We start from the raw sequence: 20,301 nt of genomic DNA on the forward strand, positions 1-20,301 counted from the left end.
GAGCTTTACAAATACTCAGTTAATCAGAGTTGTTCAGTGTTTCTACTTACAAAACAATTCTCAGCAGTGAACTGGACCAGTTTTTCTTAATGCCCTGTTAAGAATTTGTATGCTGATAATAAGTTTCAAGGAGAACATTAAAAAATGTAAAAATATCTGCAAAATATAACTGAAAAGTTAACAACTTGGAAACAAATTTCTAAATAAATCTCAGATGGAAAAATGAGTTATAAAACATTTAAATTTAGTAGTCTCCAACCCTATGGTCTGCATATAAAGCTAGAGTGGTGTGTGCAACTAAAATGTAATTAAATTAAACCATTTGAACTAACTCTGAGACTATGATGTTGCAAAACTGAATGATGAACTAATTCTAAGCAATATGTTGTAATAACTAAGACTAATGGTAAAAGTTGGAAAACTATCATACTTTGTAAACATACATACACACACACACACTCACACACTCACACACGTACACACAACTGAACACACTTGTCTTTTCTGTGAAGAAAAGTAAAACATTCTTAAGACAGACTGTGAACTCCTGACTCCAAATCCATTCTCCAACACAGCCACACAAGAGTGGTTCCTCATAGCTCATACCCATGATCACAAGTGAGCCTCAGATGCAGACTAGACTCCTGTTGAGTAAAACAGACCATGTGTAACATTAGTGGCCAAGAACTCAGCGTCAACCACTTTACAATCTATTCATAAACTGCTGCTTGTCTAGCTCTTCCCTCACCCAAGTAAGAGGAAAACATTATCTTTAAGGCAAGATAGAGTAAAGAGAACCAGAATGAAGAGTGCCCACAACACTGGGCGTTCACCTTAAAGAATATTTTAGTTTATATTTCCCAGAGCTTAATCTGTGCACGACTACATTCTAGCGGATGCAGTGTCGTCTTACTTTCTGACAATGTGATCTGATTGGAAAAGTTTGCTTTTTCCCTCTTAGGATTCTTTTATAATGACCAACCTTGCTTGATATAATGCTCTATTTGATTGGCAATAAGGAGGTAATGAAATCATTGCATCTCATGAGAGAGTTGGTTCTCTCAAGCTCATCTTTAAGCAGAACACACTCCTTTCTAGAAATAAACACAACTTTACTCATTTCTGAACTTCATCTGACCTGGTCCCTGTTGCTGCAGAGAAACAGTCCCATTAAGGAACCATGTTTGCTTCCTAATCTGAGAGAGCCCTTGCTGGGATACTGGGATGCTCATGCTCTTTCTGAGCGCATCAGTCCTACAGCCCTCAGTTCCCGCTAGTAGTTTCTGCCTGATAGTCTGAAATCCAGAGTACTTTATAATCACAATGGTTAGAACCTGGCTAACAAGTTCCCAGGAAACAAAACTGTCTAATAAGGCAGGATGGGAGTAGGCGGGCAATCTTTCCTCCTAATTGCTTTCAGTTACTCATTCATTCTTTAACACATTTAATTTTCCCACATCTTTATTCCTTCCGTTCTTCCCTGGACCCAGCAATTCTTTGTTAATAAAAATAAGGAAGGTGTGTGAGGTGGTGGTGGTTAGGACCAGAGGAAAACAAGGGGAAGCCTGGACTGAGGAAAATGAGCCATGCCAAGGAGAAGTGTGGCAAGGCTTCTAGCTCTGTGGCTTATCATTATCAAGACCCACTTTACTTGAAAGTACCAGTTTGTTGTAACTTTGTCAGGGCCTCAGGTTAAGTTAGCATGGTGTTCTCCATAGCTGAGGCTCCGCTAACACCTGCCATCCAATCAGAAGTCTTTTTTATCATATCAGAAGTCAGAAATATTTTTCCAAGATTAGCATTTAAAACAAGAATTCAATCTTTTAACAAACAACACAGGTAACTCTTGCATCTCCAAGGACCACACTGGCCTTGCTATCTCGAGGGTGCTGAGCTATTTACTGGAAGGTCACAGCACAAGCCTAAATCCCCTAAGGAAGACATTATTTTAATGCTGGACACACAGGTTATGTTCCTGGGAATTTGGCAAATGTAATAGTGGGGGCCAGAGTATCTGAGGAGATTCAAATGGCCCCAATCTAATGACATAGTTCTTTAAAAACTTAAGAATCTTCCCAAGGTATGATCAGTGGATGTGTGACTAGGGGGAAATGAGAAATGTCATGCTGGGGTCTGTGCGAAGCCTCCAGAGAGGCCTAAGGGAACACAGTTTACTCCCGCAGGCTGAAGAAAGTAATGGAGCCTTGCTAATACCTTGAATTTTGAGACATTTAGTGAGATAACAAATATGTGTTGTTTTAGGCCCCACATTTTTAGTAATTTACTGAATCAATAGGAAACTAATGTGGGCATCACAAAACAATACTGATACAGTCTTCATCATCAATAAATTTCTTTTTCCACTTTGCTAGCCACTTTCTTTCTCCACTTGGCTAGCCAAGTCAATGTGAGAAGAAGTGAGAAAGGCTAAGGGACTCAACTGGTCCAAGATCCTCTTCTAATGCCCCTTTGAAAGAGCAGTGGAGATAATCCAGGCCATCTTTCTCAAGGCTTTATGGTATACTGAGAAACTACAGGCAACTTGCAAGATAGTTGCTGAGTGCTGTGTGTGTGTGTGTGTGTGTGTGTAGCAGTAACTGGACTGAATTAAAAAAAAGACATGAAGTTGAAAGGGGTCTTGTTGGGGGGGTGTATACAAGGATTTGGAGGAGGCAAATGGGGGGCAGCAATGATAATATATATATATATATATATATATATATATATATGCAATATATATTTGCAAAACTAAGGAACAAAGGTCTTTATTATTATTATTATTAAAATGTTTCAGGAGGAGAAAGAGCTTATAGATGATAAATTCAATGACATGTCCTTACCAAATATTTAGCTACTGTCTTTCATATTTCTCCAGTACATGTTAATTTCCATCCTGGGAGTGTCCCCTTTGATGTCCCAACCACTGATATTACAGAACTATATAATTTATTACTCACTGTGATTGTAACTTTTCAATTTAAGGCAAGATAGAAAAGCTGTCATGAATTACCTTTTTCATGGATACTAAGATTCGTTTTTTTTCTGTAGAGTTTAGTAGCCTCAGCATATGGGTTTTCCCCTTTCCCTTATTAACACACACAGTTTCACTTGATGGAAGCAGCTGTCAGCTTCCGGCATGTCAGAATCAGCATCACCTCTGGTTTTGCTCAGGGGCCACTACTACATGGATTAAGGTTACTGACCATCCTCTCTGTGACAATGAGACTGCCTTCCTGGGATCAGGAGTGCTACAGTGGCCACAACAGGTGTGATGTGAGGTTGGAGACAAAGGCCCCAGGGACAGTTCAAGTCCTGACTGGATGAAGGACAGCATGAGATTTCAGCATGTTTCCTGAATGACATGTCATTCAAACTTTACAACTGGTTTCTTTCTAGAATTTTCCACTTAATATATGTAAGACACAGTATATCCTATGTAATGGAAACAGTATTAAATAAAAGCATGAGTGAACAGGGACTGTGATATCAAGACATGCCTTGGGATAATTCAGTAACTCATGACTACTGAACACTTGATTAGTAAGCAGTATGAGAAGGAAGCCAGGCTTCCACAGGAATGAAAGGATCACATGTGTGCTCCCAACTATGGTTGGAGCTGCAGCCATTCTCTCTGGTTTTATTAAAACAAACAAACAAACAAACAAACAAACAACATTTGGGGATAGCTTCCAAGGTCCTTTCCACTGTAAATACAGACAAACTCTTTAGTAGGCAGCAGGACTGAAACAAATACAAGAACACATAGTTGAGAAAACACATGTAAGGGGTTTTCTGACAGCTTCCCTATTTATTGAAACTTGGAAGTAACATTCAAATCTAGATGTATGTACATTTCCACTTCTAGAGATTGGGTGACTGGCCTTTTGCTGCATTCAGTGGAATCTGCCCAGCAGTATTCCCATAGGCCTGCAGATGTGCGAGAACCCAAAGGCAGGTAAATCACGCTGCCTTGATTTGAAGAGCTGCTTACTTAGGCACTTCCTAATACCATCTATTGCTCTACCTGGCGAGTCTACTCTGCCCCATGAGTTGCCTGTGAGATCATCTGTCATTAGCAGTGCTACTTGGCAACAGAAATAGTTGTTCCCTCCTGTATCAAACAGGGATCTAGTGGCACGGACTGCTCCTCACTGGACACAGACTGCCTCTCCTTCCATGCTCCTACCGCTGGCTCATCACTCTGTTAGTACCAGAGATGTTCTGCTGTCACCACAGGAAGAGACACTGCTACCCACCTTCCCTGCCTTCCTTCCTACCAAGTTCTTCATTATGTCCTGATTTTCTCCTCCTCTCTACAAGGGTGGAAGTTCTTATTTCCTTACAGATACAGCTCAGACATCAGCCCTTAACTTACCAATGTTTTCCATGTCCCGAGACATACTTTAGTCATATGGATAGTTACCTTATCCCATTAACCTCACGAGTAAAGGGTTATTCTATATTTTTGGTTGTCAAACCTGGGACAGTCTATAAGTTTCTTGAGGGCAAAGATTTCCAAATTTATCTTTACTCCATCCCAGATACTCTGTGTAGTAAAACTCTCATTGACTCCACATAAATCTGTGATGGACACATAGTGAGTGTCCCATAAACATTCATTGAAGCACACCTTCAAACCTTCTAATTTCCTGTGTCATTACTAAACATACTGACTCACCAAAAAGGAGAAATGACACACAATCTAGGAGATTAATTCTGTTAGGTTTCATCATCTCCATTATTTGTTCAGTTATCAAAGGAACTGAAATTGAAAACACACACATACACCAGCTATGCAGCCCACAGACCTACCGCTATGAAAATGTGCTGAGGAGCTGTCACTAGTGAACAGGTGAATCCCAGCAGAAAACAGTAAACACATCCCCCCTTACCAAAAGATCAGTCATGGGACCCAAGGCACGGTAAATACCCCTGCCTCCTTGCTTATGTTTCACTGCAACCATGAAGCAGGACATGACGCAATCCAGAAATATCGTTTTGTGAAACAGAAATGAAAATCACCATCAGTGAAAGTTGGAGAACCAGGGTTCCTTATGCAGATGTGCCACAGAGGACCTTCTGAGAGCAGCTGCCAATGTGTTTCTGTTTTCAGGTCTATGATGTGACAAGATGAAACTTGATCGATAATTCTCAACTTAGTTTTTAATTCCATTATAACTAAGAATATGCCATAGTCAGTTAAAATTTGTCAGTGGGTATGGGTCTAAGGATCTCTGTCTGTCTGTCTAATCTATCTACTATCTATCATCTATCTATCTATCTATCTGTCTGTCTGTCTGTCTGTCTATCTATCTGTCTATCTATCACCTCTCTATATACAAACTTATATATGTATAGTGCATATGGGCACATAGCTTTTTCTCTTGAAAATGTTGTTTGCTTGGATGATTCTTAGTCTTCATGTTTAGAACCCAGGAAGTCAGAAGCCTTTCCATTCCAACAATCTTGATTTTATATTCCTTAGATAACGGTGTGGCTGACAGAAAGTAGAGTAGTGTATGGTACTGATGGTAGAATTCTGTGGAACATTATAGCTATGAGGAAAAGCGGCTCCATTAAAAACACTCATTTGTTAAGCAAGTAGGATCAGAGACTTCCCATAAGAAGACCAAGAGGTATGCCTCTTAAAACAGCCTGTGTGACCTTGGACCAAGTTTAGAACTGTCTTAGGATTTACTTTTTTATCCATAATATCTAGATATGAGTGACTACCTACTGTGCAGGTATGATGAAGCATGGTCAATTATTAAAGTATTTAATGAAGTGCTTAGTCCATTATCAGTATTCCATAAATGGCCATCAATAATTAAGGGCTGATTTTGTGCTAAATGGAGAAAAAATGGACAAGAAATGTCTCCATCTTTAAAGGTTAGGATTCCATTTATGGTTTAGAATTTCAGACTATCTTGACTTAATTTTCTAGAACTTCCAGATCAATTAAATGATTATGACACAATACCAATGTCTTTAATACTTTTCTTCAGTATTTCCAATGATCCAACAAATATGAACTATTTTAACATCTGAACTGGAAATTGCAGATTTTACCTTTGGTTATCATTTGAGATTGGTTCCAAGTTCAAGCTCAAGCAAGAGAAGGCAAATTACCTAAGATTTTGACAATTTGGTAGCCCTGATACTATGCTAATATGCCCACTACTCTCAGGTTAGACTGTGACTCTCCCACAATCTGTGCCCCATGAGCCACACATGCCCAGGAGTGCTACAAAAGTGTCCTGACACATTTAGAGATGACAGTGACACTTTGTCATGTCAAACTGGATCCTCAGAAGACATTTGGATTATATCTTGGGTTCTTTTCTGTGACTTTTTAACTTCAAACTCTAGTTTTTAAAGAAACAAGGATGAGTGTGTGTGTGTGTGTAGTGTCTCCCTTCTCTTTCTTTCTCCTGGCATAAATTCTGTTAGCCACATATATTACTATATAAAAATAAGTGTGATTGGAAATGTTTGCATTATATATGTTCCTATCTAAGGGGAAGTACACAAATTTTAAGATGAAAACAATAAATTAGGAACACTATTAGACACAGGAGATCTGACCACAGGGATCTCAGGGTGACAGCTGTCCCACCACCCACCATGCTTCTGTACTGACTCTCCCCCTCTGCTGTGTATGCTGTCACCTTTTTCTGCTTGCTTTCTACATGGTCCTCTATGTCTGTCATTCTCAGTGTGTACTTATGTATGCACTCTCTTTCTCCACATACTAGAATGTGAGCTTCATAGCAGGAGGATTTTGTTTGCTTAATTGTTTCCTGTTGTAACAATGTGAGATGATGTGTGAGTGTATACAGCAGGTGCCCAATAAGTACTGATGGATGGAAATTAAACTAATTCCAAATAGGGAAGCCCTTAGTAGGTTCAAGCACAATCACTACCAAGTCTGTTTTCTCACCTCATTTAATGGTATTTCCTCTCTAAGACAGAAGCTTAGCAGTAGACCTTAACCTGTCCCTTCTCCTCACCCAGATGTCCTCCCTGGCCCTGAAAAGTTATTAAATATCAACTGCTTTGGTTCAGGCTCTTGTCTCTTTTAGATTAATACAAATGAGATACAGTCCAATCCCCAAGCTTCCACAGAGTCAACAGCTCTCCCTACAACGGGATCCAGAATTATCCCTAATTAATATCTTGGCTATGGATCTGAAGAGATGACTCAGTGGTTAAGAGCACTGGCTACTTTTCAGAGGACCAGGGTTCAATTTCTAGCATGGGAGCTCATAACTACCTGTGAGTGTCCAGTTCTGGGCTATCTGACACCATTACACATATGCATATTTAAAAAAAAATCTTGGTTTTCCCTTATATAAGCCCTTCATGGGTGCTCAGGACTCTAACCAGTAACAAGAAACAGCAGTGACAAGAAAGGCCTCTTGATCTAGACATTGGTCAGTCTTTTAAACTCATTTCTCTTTCCAATGCACCTACTCTATTCTTACTGCACACTTTATAATTCTCTGTTGGTCCTTTCCCTGTGTTCCTACTGGATTGTTGGAAATGGGTTACCTGGAACATTCAATTACTATTTAGTTCTGACATCATCTACATGAGCTAACACTTCCCTGTGGTTTCAATCTCAGCAAATGGCTTATCTTTTCATAGTATTACAAAGATATAGTAATATATTCATCATGTAAGGTTTTTTGTAGGCATTTCTGTCCTCAACTTTTAGACTAATTCTTAGTGAAAACGCTTGGCACATAGTAGGCCTGCAATAATCATTCAATGATTAAACAAATGGACAAAGAACATTTAAGTTTCCAAACCAGAAATCACTGCCCTTTCTTTCTACTTAAAAGCACACTTACAGATACAATCAGATTCCAAATTCTTACCAGCAGAGTCTAGAATTTTCCTAGTCTTACCTATACACATCCTGTGGTCTGTGTAGGGTTTTTCTTCCCTTCAAAAAGACTTTTGTGTTGAGGCCATTTCTTTCATGGGCATCTTCTCATGTCATTTCCATAAGAAAGTCCACCTTGAGCCCAGTGTACCAGTGAGAATGCAGGCAGTTTGGATGGCCTCTCGCAGTGCATGCCTGGTACTTCCTAGAAATGCCAGGATCCAGAATCAACAGTATCTCCATGGCATCTGTCACCAGAGATGTAGAGAATCCAGGAGAGTAGGATGTGGGGTAAACTATTCCCAGAATTGCTTTAGAGGCACAAGCAAACTTTTCTTTAGAAGCAGGGTGTCACAACAGCTGCTTGAAGACACCACACATCCAAAATTAGGAGTGGGAACCCAGTTGAATAATCAGTTAATCAGTGTCTGGCTTCCTGAACCACCTTAATGAAACAAAATGCCAAAATTCACAGATACACTGACACTCCTGCTGATGACCTAAAATAGCATCAACTTCCGACTGAGCGAGCCAATTGCCAGCTATTGCATTGAACTCCTTTGTCTAAGGACATGTCAATAGGCTAACCTTATTTTCAAGATGAATTCCTCTCTCTTTTCCAGTTTGCCTGTGAACTGGACCAGCTTTTTAAAGGTTCCCTCCCTAGCTTAGAAGAGACCATTGAGATGGACTGGTAAAAACCAAAAGTAATTATATCCATTTGTGAAAGAGGGTAGCCTGGACTGAGACAGTGTGTAGAGTTTCTCAGCTGAAACATGACTAGCCAGATTCAGCCAAGCCTAAGATGAAAAAAGGAATGGGGATACAGATCTCAAGTACATTCACATCAAGAATCCTAACACTGAACACTTGTTTGATGTTTAAGCAGTCCAGCTGGGCACTGTTACAGATGAGCTAATGCTCTGTCTCTGTCCACATTTGGCATAGGGCAAAGAGACTGATGGCAAGTCTAGATTCCCATCTACTTCCTTTGTCAGTGGTGGGGCCATTCAACTAGAAGAAATGAAAACATTCTAAGAAACGTTCTCCAGAAGAAACAAAGGGAGACATAGGTTAGGATGTTAGCACAGATGTTGTGGTTTATCATGACTTGCATCCCTTTTACCAGATGTGGTCATAGATTCAGTATATGTAGGGGTCAAAAGCCAGGCTGTGGGCTCAAATAGCAACTATAACTGGTAGACCTTAGGAAACATCTTTAACTTGCTTATGTCTCCATTTTATCATCTGTAAAAGACGAATACCTGTCTCAAAGGGCCATAGTAAAGATACATGGACAATGGAAATTAAAGTGTGCCAAATAGATTAAGTGTTTACTATATGATGGTCATGTTTTAACCAGAGACAATAGTGCAGATTTTTAGAACAGAACTATTTTAGGGAATGTATACTGAGAGCAAAAGTCCTGATGGAGTGACACAGGGACTTCTAAAAAAAAAATCATAGTTTTAGGCCTCTCCTTGCTTTTTGAAGAAAGAAAGAAACAGCAACATAAGGATTTGTGGTCTTTCCTGTGGAATCTTACAAATCAGTATGTAGACTAATAGGCATATAAAGCAGACACACACACACACACACACACAAACACACACACGACCATAATGAGACCCACTAAAATTGTAAATGAAGGAACAATGAGAGAAAATGGAGGTCTAAAAGTGCCTCTAAATTTGTAAAGATTATTTTTATCTTACATCCACAGGCTAACTGATTTAATCACAAATCTGGGTCTGAGACTATAGAAGGATAAAGTCTATATTTTATTTTTAATAATTCCCCCAAATAAAACAAGAAAGTTACAACTTAGGAAGCATCTTCTGATGACCCATCTCCTATACTGACCACCTGGTAGGCTGATATGGGGCCCACACATTAAGATACAGCCAACTTTCTGTCTCCTAATTGCTCAGTTGAGATTACAGGTGGATTTCTGAACAGTCTGGGCAACATTTGCTGATGGGAACAGAAGGCTGATTGGCATGCTTAAAGCAAAGACATACAGATCCTTTGATCAAAGTATTAACAAAGAAAAAAAATAACTAGGTTTTTGTCCTACCTGCAATTCTCAGCTTGGTAGAAATATATTCTCTGTTCTGTTGAAAAACAGGCTGTCTGGATTATGCTGACACAGCCAGTAAGGCTGCATGCTACTGCATTTGCTTTATTTTTTTTTCGTTACATCTTAGATAAGAAAGAAGGTTATGATTCATCCTGCACCATCTGAGTCAAAATTCATTTTGTCTTTTTCTTCAATTAGTTTTCTGTATTCCACATTAAAAAGCAAGAGTAGTTTGCTCAGCAAATGAGAACATTGTGGTGTATCTTGGGGTGTTGCTTTCTCACACAGAGTGACTAAAACCCATGTCTTAGATCCTCTAATGATATTCCAATAACAAGATAACACCATACAAAATAACAAAGCATTAATTCACGAAAATATCAGAGAGATTATCATATGCTAATCACAAATGGCATAAATGTAGCCTGGGGAGGCAATGCTAACATCTCTTTAGTTTTTGAATGTTCTACTAATAGTTTAGAACACATTGCCACGTTTACTAGTTTGAGATGATTCTGGCAATAAGTGTGTAAAATAGGTAGGTACTGATCTCCTTTAAGATAAGTAAAATAACTGAGTTTCAGAAAAGTTAAGAAGTCCTGAGATGGAGTCTCTCCCTTGGCTCTTTCATTGTCTCACTCTGCTTTAGCTCTATCTTGTTCTGGGGACTCAGCTCAGGGCCTCATGTAAACTACCATTAGCTATACCTGCAGGGTGAGTTACATCTGTGTCTTTGTCTTCTGGGAAATAGTCTGAAGACTGCTAACATGTTTGCAGTTAACATATACGAAAACGTTCTAAGTACAGCACAAAAAGTCAAATGCCAGCAGTGCCACAGAGAAAAAGACTCAGATTTATGCTTGGATTTCTTGCCTCCAACTCACGGGCTCATTCCTCTGTGCCATCCATCAAATGATGACTTGTTCTTTTTATGACAGTGCTGTATCATCTACATTAAATACAATGTCACATTGATGGTCAGCAATATTAGTATCTCTTATTTATGCCAAGTGCCATTAGTCACCCTGGCCCCAGAAGCCCTTAAGGAGAGTAAGTGTATGGCATCCGTGCTGTGCTTTGTCATAGTCTACAATCCTATTTTAATCTGATTACTTGGCACTTGATCTTCCTCATAAACCCCAAGGATCAGGAGTTGGGGTGGACAGCTCCAAATGAACATAATTGGCCTTGGAAATTGACTTGTGTTACGCTGGAACTGTGAAACAAGCACTGTTGTAAACGTTATCTAGAATGCCTGCCCATTTTCTAATCCATCTACATTTTAGAAGTGTACAGAGAAACTAGTAAAAGTGTTTGAAGCAAAGGAATCATGAAGTTCTAATGATGTCAACAGTTCAAGTTGCAGATAAACTCCAACACTGCAGATAAAACGAGTAGAAAAGAGACTGTCTTAACTTGTCATGGATCACCTGGACAGCAGAACAGTCTGAGGCACTGAAGATCCAAATACTGGATGCCAGAACTATTACTCATTCTACTGCCTCTAGCAAAGACAATGGGTTTGACTTTATTTTTTTTTACATGTATTAAATTTTATTTAACATTTGAGAGTTGGAGAAAAAAAAAAAAGGAGGACTGAGGTCAGAGCTTTATAGTACTGAAGTAAACCTCAAAGAATTTAAGGCATCATGGCTGATGTTAGCCAGTGTTTCTGACAGTATCGGGATAAGGTCAATGATGGATACTATTAATATATATAAATAAAAAATTAGATTAAACTTATTGATGTAAATAAAAACATATGGCAAATAATATAATGTTTAGCTTATACACATGACAAAAATTATGAATATACCCTGTATAGAGTGAACAGTGGGAAGTTCACAAGCTATATGCTTTCTGAGTTCCAGTTTTACTTTACCAAAATCATAAGGCTAACCAGCAGATGCTTAAAATTTGTTCCTATGATTCCTCTCTACTGCATCTTTATAGCTCCCATCAGCAAGACACTCATGGACCAAGAAGAGTACAAGCTTCTCTTAGCTTGTACTGAACACTAATGATTTTTATTGCTAGGTAACAGTGGAGCCAGGAACAGGACTCATACAAATGGGTGGTTTGACAGAGTCAAATGAGGGCTGAGATCAGCAGTGTGCAGCATGAAAACTGTTGAAGAATTTGATAGAATATGGCTCACATCAGTCACCATTATTGAGAGAATGACACAATGACATTAACTTAGACCTGTTTGTGGAACTTGGTGTCTTATGCAGTATTGGGGACTGTCTGCTTGTTCTTGAAAAGTGTTCAAATGTTTTTTGGAGATTCTCTCAATATATAGCACATCACCACACCATTTTATGACCTAGTGGTAAGTATCTCCCCCTATAAACTTCTTTTGAGCTTGAGCTAGCATAGGCCATTCACTGCTGTGGCAAAATCTCATGAATTTGATGGAGAAGAGTGGATTTTCCCTAATCAGTTGTAAGCTTTGTTCTACACTTAGTGCCTTTGGCAGGGTAGGATTTAACAAAGTGCCTTTCCTCTTTGGTCACTAATGCACCTAATTTCCATTATCTCCAGAGGTACACAGTACAATGACTGGTGTTTAGTAGGCACTCAATAAATATTTGTAGATTAATGAACCTGTTTAATTAAAAACACAACAAATGTCTACTAAGCATAACTTTACAGATGTTCAAACAATAGCTTTGCGGATCATAAATTAATTACATCTTCCAACAAGCCTGATGTCACTTCAAGGAGATCATCATCTGTGTGCTTTTAGAGACAGTAAAGGGGAAAGTTCAGATTGTAGGGTGGAAGAGGAAATTGCAGGGGAAAGACAGCTGTGTTCTCATTCAAGCATGGCTGTGAAGTAAGGTCAGAAAATGCATAATTAGCATTGTGGCTTCAAGGCTCAGCTTTACCCTCATTTAAATACAAGACAGTGTATGGTCTAGGAAGCAAGATTTTCTTATGCCACACCTAATGTGTGGCCCACCAGTGCTTTCTTCCTCCAAAGTTCAAATTTGTTTCCATGGCTTAAGATCAAAGGATGTTGAATTATGAAGTAGGAGTATATTTACTTTCTTCACAATTCTGATACAGTAGATGCTGCTTAATGTAATCCCATGAGTAGGTATCTGGGGTTTGGATCAAGTTCATATAAAATGGAAGTTGGATGGTAGTTCACGGCATTGGAGGGAGCTACATTACGGATGACCTTTTTAGAACAGCTGCGATAGACAGCTTATGTACACATGGGGACATGATGTTTCTTTCAATTTGATTCCCTGTCTTCTGACCCAATTTTTTTAGAACAGGAAGAAATTACAGAGACAAGAATGTCTTGTGGGAACCAAAGGTTACAAGAGGAAACAGTGTAAAGTAAAATACTATATAGTACTTTAAAAATAAAATCTCAACTATGTAACCTTTCCTTCTACAAATTTCCTCCTGGATTTCACAGAAGACACATGGAAAGGAGTTCAAGTCCAAGGCTGTCAGCCCAATTTTAAGATCAATGAATTTAGCAACCACATCTTAACTCAACTCACATATGCTCCTGTGCCCTATGTGATTAAAAAGAAAGAAATGATAAAATTTGGTTTATAATTCACCGCTCTGTCACTGAGCCCCTTGTGACCCCGGGAGATGAATTTCATCTTTTCCCGTATGTAGCAGGTTCTTAGGCTCAGGCACCTTCCATTGCTAACATTTTATGATTCAGGGATGATAAATAAATGAGTGGATGAATACCCCTACTCTGCAGTGACTGTCAACCTATCATTCTCATTTCTCACTTGCTAACCCACTAAAGATGGGGCACTACCATAAAGTAAGCACTGTCGTCTCACACATCTCCGCACTCCTGAGGAAGGTGGACACAAAAGGTAGAAGCAGGTATATGTAAAGGAGAGATAGAAGCAATGATATTCCTTTTTTTTTGATATTTTATTTATTTACATTTCAGATGTCCCCGTTCCCTATTTTCCCTCCCTGGAACCCCCATCCCATCCCCCCTCCTCATTTTAGCTCTTATACCATTTTGATTACATGCATGTATTAAGGTCAGTTCTAGGCTGAGGGTCAGCAATACAATAGTCAAAAAACAAGCAAGACAATAAACATGAATAGTCAAAGAAAAAGCAGGGCATTAAACACAATTACGTGAACACTCTCAATGCTCTATGGCCTTATCAGGATGACCAAAGTATCTGAACCTACTTCCCTGTCCTAGCCCAAAGTCATTTTCATATCTGAAACCTACTTCCTTGTTCTAGCCTAATATTTAGATTCCTACCTGAAATTAATTCTTTATTCTAACCTAATGTCAGATTCCTGCCTGAAGCCTACTATGATATTTCTTTATATTTGAAAATTAAGAAGCTCAGGACAATGTGCATATTTAGGTACTAGCATATTATTAATTTATTATTTTTAAGGACAAATGCATGCTTACTTGAGTATAGCAATGATGTACCCAGGTCTCAGTTTGCAAAAACATCAAGTCCAATGTACTTCTTTACCTTTTAATGGCCCCTTCCCCCTTTCCACCATTAATCTGTATTTTTTAAAAAATATTTTTAATTAAATATTTGTGTTTGTGTACAAGAATATGCAGAAGCACATGTGAAGGCCAGAAGAGAATCTAAGGTGGTTTCCTTTATTTTTCTCTTACTCCTGTGGGTTAAGATCTTTCACTGAACAGAAGTTGCTATTTTTTAGTAGACAGGAGGGCAACAAACCCCAGAAAGTCTCCTGGCTCTACCTCTGTACACCCACCCAGCACTGGGGTTTCAACCATGTACAATGTCAGTAGAATTTTACATAGTTGCTAAGGATCCAAACTTAGGTCCTCATGTCTATATAGTAGGCACTAGCACTAACCGAGCCATCTCTGTACCTTCAATTTCTACTCTTTATTTAGAAAAAAAAATTCTATCTACGGTTTTCAAATCAGTCTCAGTTGTATGTCCTTGGATGAATGATTTGAGCTTTAGGTTTCTAGAAAACGAAAAACTATCTCATAACACTTCTAGGACAAGACTTTAAAAAACCTTATAAATCTTTGGTTCCAAATCAGTGTTTTAACAGCATACTGGCTGAATTTACTAAAAATTAACATTGTGCTATGGTGAAAGACTGACTTAGTGCTGTGAACCTGTACTCCTCTGAGAAAATACCCCAAAAGAAGTTATCACCATAAAAAAAAAATGCACCTAATGTATCTAACTAGAAACCACTGTACTCTCATGACCTATAGCTACCTTAAAAAGGGAAAAGATAAAACCAGAAAACCAACTCTCCCCCTCTGATCAATACCACCTTTTTCTAAACCACTCATTTTCTACTTTTTCTTTGAGGCTGTGGTTTTGGGTTTTTACTTAATTAGGTTATTTGTGTGTGAAAACAAGATCCCCAAGGCCTGAGTTGCCAGCTTTTCTAAAGGAAGCTGCCCACCTGGAGTTGGTTCCCTGTCTGTAATCAACAGAGACACACTGGAAATAGTTTTCTTGTCATACAACAATAAAGACAATCAAGTTCAAATCACTTGGCACCTTAGTTAAGACCTGCTAAGCAATTTCCAGAGCAATCACAGGGCTCTTTGTACAGATCTGAAAGCTCAAACACAGCATGTTAACTGATCTAGCTGCTCAATGACCAACTCAGCAACGTGCTAAGAGAGTACAATGAAGTGGAGAGAAGAGAGTCAGGTCTCAGCCAGGGCCATGCTGCTTCTTGTTGGCTCTGACTGATGAGAACAGCTTAGTGTCCGGCAGAGCAGGGCGGCTCATTATCAACTTGTTCATCTACAGATGAAAATGAACATACTGACCCCTTACCCAGCCGGCTGTCTGGCTCAGATGATGCAAGAAATATACAAGTGTTTTAAAACTGCAAGAAAAAATTTACTCTGACTCATATCTCTGTCTCTATACCTATGTTTATATATCTCCCCGAGACAAGGTTTCTCTGTGCAGCCCTGGCTGTCCTGAAACTCGTTCTGTACAAAAGGCTGGCCTTGAGTTAAAAAATCCACCTGCCTTTGCCTCCCAAATGCTGGGATTAAAGGTGTGAGCTGTCACACCTAGCCTCATGTAATCATCTTAACACAGGATTACTAGACTCACTTTGAAGGGGCAGCTAAGGGTGATTTTAGATAACTAAGTCCCACAATGTTGGAGGTGGACACTGGATGAAAGGTGTAGTCATTTGTTAGCATAAGTGTATATCACTGGCTTCCCCAGCAAAGAGTTGATTTTTTCACCTGTATTTCTCAGATATTTTGTTTTGTCTGTTCAAAAAGTTAAATTCTCCTTACTCCATGGGAATTTACGAGCTCACACCATGGTTCTGTTAGTATGTATTGCCCAAGTCCATTTCACAGGTGACTCTTTCAGTAATTGTCAGGAAGGACCCCAGGGCTTCTTTCCTTCAAAATCAAAAATGACCCTAATTCACGTTTTCCAGCCTCTAAGTTGTACAGGCAATGTTTGTGGCTATGCTCGGTGACTGAGTCCTCCAATGAGCACAGGGAGGAACTGGACCTCCTGTTCTAGAGCTTCTCTGCTTCATGAATATCACTAGACTTCCAGTTTGACCTCAGTTGGGAAGATGTTTAGCACTAAGTGTGTTGAGCAGGTGACATCACTTGGCAGTATATTACTGTTCCTGTCTTCCTCCTCTGGGGTTTAATACAAGTTTCATATCTTTGCTGCCGCACGCCTTCCACTTTTGTCCAAGCATCTTTTGGAAGGAAAGCGAAGCTTCACAGTCCTGTTTCCATGCAAAGATTTTCAATACCTTCCACTAACAATCCTCAGAGTTAAGTACATGCTTCTCTTAGATAAGAGTTTATCTTGTACTGCTCTGAAGGCACAGTAGCTCTTCAAATAGCCGAAGAAACAATTTTGAAATTCACACACTTCAGTGTTTTCTCTTTTTTGGAATAATACAACAGCATATAAACAATGCCAAGATAATTATATTACATGCTTAAAATACGCTGACAGATATTTTTGATCCACTCTCAGATATAGTACAATATCTACTTTCAGAGATTTCTGCATTCCAACCGTTTTGTGTGCAGTCCTAGGAAGAGCTCAGTCAGAAAACTTTTATTTGGAGCCATGCTATGGTCACACACACAGACACACACAGACACACACAGACACACAAACACATGCAGACACATGCACACACATGTACACGTGTGCATGTGACAGTTATAATTATGCTTCCTTTCTAAATGGATGGACAGCTAACTGTGTTTCATCCTTTCAAAATGGATGAAAACAAAAGTCTGTGATGTAAGGCAACCTAGAAGACTCTCACATAACCTTGAGGAGCCTGGGACATACACACTTTCAAAGAAATAACCCACACCTGGGGGAAGCACTGCCATATTAGCCTGCACAGAGCCACTTCCAGGTTTTCCACATAAAGTACGTTATCTTTCAACAATCCTGGCTTCACTTATATTCCATTTATTTTATATTTAGAAGAGAATCCTCATCATTCATTGCCCAGCTCTCCAAAGGCAATCTCCCCAATAAACCCTCCCCTGAGTTTCTCCTCTAACTCCCTCCATCCCAGGGCATGGTGTTCAACAATACAGGCTTGGCACACAGCTTTTAAACCTAATTCTACAGCTCATTACTTGCTGATACTGAGCAAAATCACTTAACATTCCTGGGCCTTAATTCGCTAATGGGAACATGATAGAAACATCTACTTCACGGGATTACACTCTTCCATAAGATGAAATAAGTTAATTTCCGAAGTTCATAAAGTAGTACTACCATATAATAAACAGCCAGTAAAACCACACCCTTCTCTACTCCTCTCTCACCATTAGCAGTCTCCACTTGGCAATGATTACTTTGACAGCTAGTGATGCACCTTTTATTGTTACTACAAGTTAAACTTAAGTCAAGTGTTATTGATAGATTTTTAATAGGGATATCTTATTTTCTTAAATAAGCTGCAAGTCTCTGGAGCTTTAGTGAACTCTGATTATTGAGCACATTCTACATGCCAAGAGCTTGGCTGAGTGCTTTCTATAAATATTTTCTGCATTACTCACAATCACCATATAAGACGGCTATTGTTTCCATGCTGTAGATAAAGCAGCACCGACAGAGGCTTGGGGAATACTTTTCTCCAGTTTTCAAAGCTCGTATGTTGTAAAGCTAAGGTAATTCTAAGGGATCATTTTTAATCTGTTTTTCTGAGTGTGTAACACTTATCCATTGTTACAGTCGATACAGTTGTTCAGTTTATTACTGCAGATAACTGTTGCATGATATTTGAAGCACATATGCTCAGAATTTAGCTTTTCACTTTTAATATTCTTTAATTAGAGACACCTTATTTTTCATCGTTAACTTTTTTTTTTAGTTTATCTTGGATTCTAATACACCCTCCTCCTATTACAACGAAGAGAGCACAATAAACTTTTACTATACTCTGCTACAAGCTTTGGTTTCTGTCTTACTATTTTCCATGCATTTGTGCCAATTCTCATAATCTTTATGCTAAGCCTTACCATTTTCTTTCTTTGGGTTAAAGTTGTTTCCACAGTGAATTTCTAGCTTGAAAGAATGCTAGGGAATATTGGTTCCACATCTTTGAATCACCAGGGTAGAAAACTGGGCTCAGGCGATACAGGGAATTGTTAGCAATACTGAGCTAATGAAGGGTTCAGAAGCGACCAGAATCAGATTTATTTATCAAACATTACTTTTTAAATATTTCCTTGCTTATTTTGTGGTGCAGACGTGAGGGAGTGGGCATGGAAGATGTGTGAGCCACAGTGTGCTGGTGGAGGTCACAGGACAACTCACAGGAGTCAGCTCCATTCCCCTGTGTGGGCTCTAGGAAGCAAACAGTCACCAGGCATGGTGGCATGTACCTTTAAACTGTTGTCATCTTGACTGGTGTCAGACTGTCAGACATAGATATAGCAGGCTTGTCTCAAGGACAGGAAGGTAAGGCTGGCTCTAATAGTTCTAGCACTCATGGACAGCTCACCCAAGATGGAAGTCAACTGTTCTTTGTGTGTTCCTATATGTATAAGCAGGAGTCAGGCTTTCTCAGCACCATGTGCAGAACCTGCAGGTCAGCTCAGCCCTGCATCTGGCTGAGCAGGCTGGAGACTGACATTATTGTGCCTGACCCAGCTTCACCGGAACAATGTTCCTGAGACCATTGTCTCCCATTGGACTGACCTGTTTGCTGATATGTGACCAATTTGTCTATGGGTAATTTTCCTGACTGCAAATTGATGTAGGAGGGCTTAGCCCACTATTGGTATAGTCTCTAGGCAGGTGGTATCTCTTGGGTTGTATAAGAAAGGTGGCTGGAAGCCTTGGAGCAATCTATTAAGCAGCATCCCTCTGTGTTTTCTGCGTCAAGATCATGGCCTTGAATTTTTGCTCTGGCTTCCCTCAATGTTAGATTACCCTGCAAAATGAAATAAGCCATTTTCTCCCCAAGTTGTTTGTGGTCATGGCCCTTATCACAGCAACAGACAAACAAACTAGAACACCAGCTGAGCCATCTCCCTGGCCCAAGACTCACTTCTTTATCCCAATTTCAGAGTGTTTTAGCTACATGACACTGACGTCTGTGTGTGAGAAGTGTATGCTTTTCATATCTCACTATCTCACTCAAACTCCATCCACTAACCCCCCCTCCATCCACTAACCCCCCCTCCATCCACTAACCCCCACTCTATCCTGTAACCCCTACTTCATCCTCTAACCCCTACTCTGTCCAGTCCACAGGCCTTACTTTTCCTGTCATTATATATTCAGAACAGCAAGTTAAAGGGAAGACATGAAGACAGGAAATATTTGAGGATGCAAAAGCCTGTGTAGTTCTCTTCCTTTACTCATTACCCACATGATGTTTCTCTACACATCCTTCAAGAACCTACTCAGAAAGCACTTTGTGATAAGACTATCACAAAACAGGAAATGAATGTTCAGAAACTATTATCATACCAACTTAATGGGTAACTCAGCATCAATTCAATGTAATGATAAAATTTGGTCTCCTATTTCACATGTTTTAATATGTTGCAGTTTTAAATTTATTTTCCCAGAAATAGATTTACTTAGATGCTACAAAAAATACCATTCTTTATGAGACTGAATGTCAAACAACCTCTACATTTAAAGGGTTCAGGTGGCAAGGTGGCATCTCATTAATAAAGCACTCCTGCTCTTCACTGTGTTTAAGATCTGTCCAATCTGACCTGAGCGTTCATAGGACTCTCACCTTCTCCTCTGTGCACTGAATCACTTGTGTGTTTATCTCATTCCTTCTACATTACAATTCCCTTGACAAGTTGTGTCCACAG

The 20,301-nt window shown here is 39.4% G+C and overlaps 1 protein-coding gene across 1 annotated transcript in view; it reads right to left on the minus strand.

Moving 5' to 3' along the window:
* Positions 1 to 20,301, minus strand: part of Lpp (LIM domain containing preferred translocation partner in lipoma) — a 424,227-nt gene that overhangs the window by 116,155 nt on the left and 287,771 nt on the right. The gene's annotated exons all lie outside the window — the stretch shown is intronic.

The sequence above is a fragment of the Grammomys surdaster genome, unplaced genomic scaffold, assembly GCF_004785775.1.
Source record: "Grammomys surdaster isolate TR1022 unplaced genomic scaffold, NIH_TR_1.0 1166, whole genome shotgun sequence".
Taxonomy (NCBI): domain Eukaryota; kingdom Metazoa; phylum Chordata; class Mammalia; order Rodentia; family Muridae; genus Grammomys; species Grammomys surdaster.